Here is a 2,613-nt window from a genome sequence, read left to right as displayed (position 1 = left end):
AAGAATTTTCTGTTAGATTTTAGAGTTCAGTATTTAAGCGAGGTGGGTGAAATAAAGGTTTATAAGTTAAGAGTAATTTAGTATTTTTTTGTCAAATGAATGCTATTTCAAGAAATTTTTAGTATTATTTTATAATATTTTTTTTTAAATGTGATATTTTGGAAATTTTGATCTCTATGTGATACATTGAAGAATTTGCTTTAACCAAAAGAAATAGTTAATGGCAAAATCTGGATCTTTTTTCTAAACCACCACAAGAATCTAAATGTAATTTAATTACCTAAAATATGCATGAAGTGGCAGGCGATATAGACAAGTGGCGTACGTAATGAAAACAAAAAGGGATTAATAAGAAAAAAAGAACAAAAAACAAAACAAACAAACACATAACTGAAAAAGCTAACTGATAAAAAGATCGTTTTCTTCTTTGCTTCTCTCTCTCCATCTCTACTTCAAACAGAAACTTCCCCAATTCTTGAGTTTCTAGGTCTTTTTACTTCTTCTAAATTCGAGACTCAATTCTCCGCAGCAGACATGACGGATTCGACGACGACGACGGCGGCAGACGCCGTTACTCTGAAGCGGGAGTTTAAGAAGATACTGACTGAGATTTTATCTTACGGAGGAGAAAGCAAAGATCACGGTGAGACTGGAGTCTTGATGAAAGCAATTGACGAAGCGAATAGAATCATCAACTGTCTGAGAGAAGTTGAACCGGGGACTGATATCCTTTCTCCTCCGTCGCCGGAAAAGGTGGATGTGCCGAGAGAGTTTAAATGTACACTCTCCAAGAAGATCATGATCGAACCCGTCATCATAGCTTCTGGGCGGGTTTGAAGTTCTTCCACTTTCTTTTGAAGTTAATTTTACTTTTTTTTTCTATTTTCAAGTATATAACTTTACATATGCATGCACTGCACCCCCTTCTTTAACATTGCCAAGAAACTCCATGATTGTGTTTGTATGCGTATAGTGTTTTGTGTGATCATATAACAATATGAATTGTTATGTATACAAATGTGTTCATCTTTGGTTATACAAATACAAAGATTCTGGTGTTTGTGCTAATTGTTGCTCTGTTGTTTTCCATTTCAGACTTATGAGAAAAGATATATCAAAGAGTGGCTGAAGCGTGAACGAACATGTCCCATAAGCAACCAAGTCCTCTCTCATGTATCCTTGACACCGAACCTTTTGGTAGATGAGTTGATTACACAATGGTGTCTAGTTAACAAATTTGAGCGGCCAAAATCATCTGAAGAGATAGTTACTGAGCTCTTCACTGATGGAATAGACTCATTGCTTCAGAGGATTTCCTCTCCCTCCTCTGTTGCAGATCAGGCACAAGCTGCGGAAGAGCTTCGCAGACAGACCAAGAGATTCGCCAATGTCCGAGCCTTCCTTGTCTCTGAACTCCCTGATTCGATCAAACGGTTGCTCACTCCTCTCTCTGCTGTTGACTTGAATCTTGAGCTTCAGGAGAATCTTATCACAACCCTGTTCAACCTCTCCATCGTTGAAAAGAATAAAAGAATAATTGCTGAAAACCCTTTAGTGATTCCACTGCTTACAAAGTCTTTAAAGCAGGGGACATCTGAGACTCGAGAAAAACTCTGCAGCGACTTTACTGTCACTTTCAGCCATTGAGTCTAATAGGCTCATCATCGGTAACTCTGAAACGCTCAAGGCTCTTATAGGTTTAATCGGAGAAGGGGGTTTTTCACCACCGAGGCCGCCTCTGCGGTTTTCAACATCTGTAGTGTATCGGAGAACAGAGAAAAAGCTGTTTCATCCGGTTTGATTCCCGTTCTGACCAATAAGATCAAAGAAGGAAGCAATGTGGCTGAGTTGTTAGCTCTCTTGGCGTTGCTTTCTACGCACAACCGTGGGGTTAAAGAAATGAATGATCTAGGGTTTATCAGTGATCTGTTGAGTATCTTGAGGAAACCGAGTTGTCCAGTGACTCACGAGAACGCTGTGGTGATCGTCTTTAACATGTGTGACAGAAACAGAGACAGGAGTGGAAGGCTGAAAGTGCTGAGCGAAGAGGAGAATCAATACGGGACGTTTACAAAGCTTGCGAAGCAAGGATCAGATCGTGCAGTGAGAAAAGCGGAAGCAATTTTGAAGTGGCTTAAGAGACACGGTACCGGTAAAGCGCCGCAGAGGGGATGAAGGAAAGGTCTTGTTGATACAGAAGATATAGTTTTGCAAACTTACTATTAGTACATACAAAATTGATCGAAGCTAGAAAAAAGTATATAATATAGTTTTCTCTGAGAAGTAAAAAGTGCCTGAAAAAAAAGTTGTATATAATATAGTTTCCGGTTAGTAGCACGGTCGTAAATTGAGGACCTTGAGGGTTTAGAAAGATTACAAAAGCAGGGGTTGTAAGTAACGCTCTGTTATTTTCAATGAATGGAATCAAAACAGATCTAGTGGCATTACCGTAAATACATGCCATATGAACGGGTAGTTTAGGGATGTTACGGTAAGGGGCGGCTAATATGGCCGGTCATAGTCTCCTATATTTAGCTGACTGCATAATCGAGTGGACTCAATGAACCGAAAGCAACAAAAGGATAACCTTGTAAAACTCATTAAGCTAATTTT

At 39.2% G+C, this 2,613-nt stretch overlaps 1 pseudogene; it reads left to right on the top strand.

The window, feature by feature from the left end:
- Window positions 1–534: 534 nt before the first annotated feature.
- LOC125601548 lies at window positions 535–2,418 on the top strand (annotated as a pseudogene).
- The last annotated feature ends 195 nt before the right edge of the window (window positions 2,419–2,613 follow it).

This window comes from Brassica napus, unplaced genomic scaffold, assembly GCF_020379485.1.
Source record: "Brassica napus cultivar Da-Ae unplaced genomic scaffold, Da-Ae ScsIHWf_2606;HRSCAF=3355, whole genome shotgun sequence".
Taxonomy (NCBI): domain Eukaryota; kingdom Viridiplantae; phylum Streptophyta; class Magnoliopsida; order Brassicales; family Brassicaceae; genus Brassica; species Brassica napus.
The sequence above is the reverse complement of the archived record's forward strand: the minus strand, read 5'-3'. Positions and strand labels throughout refer to the sequence as shown.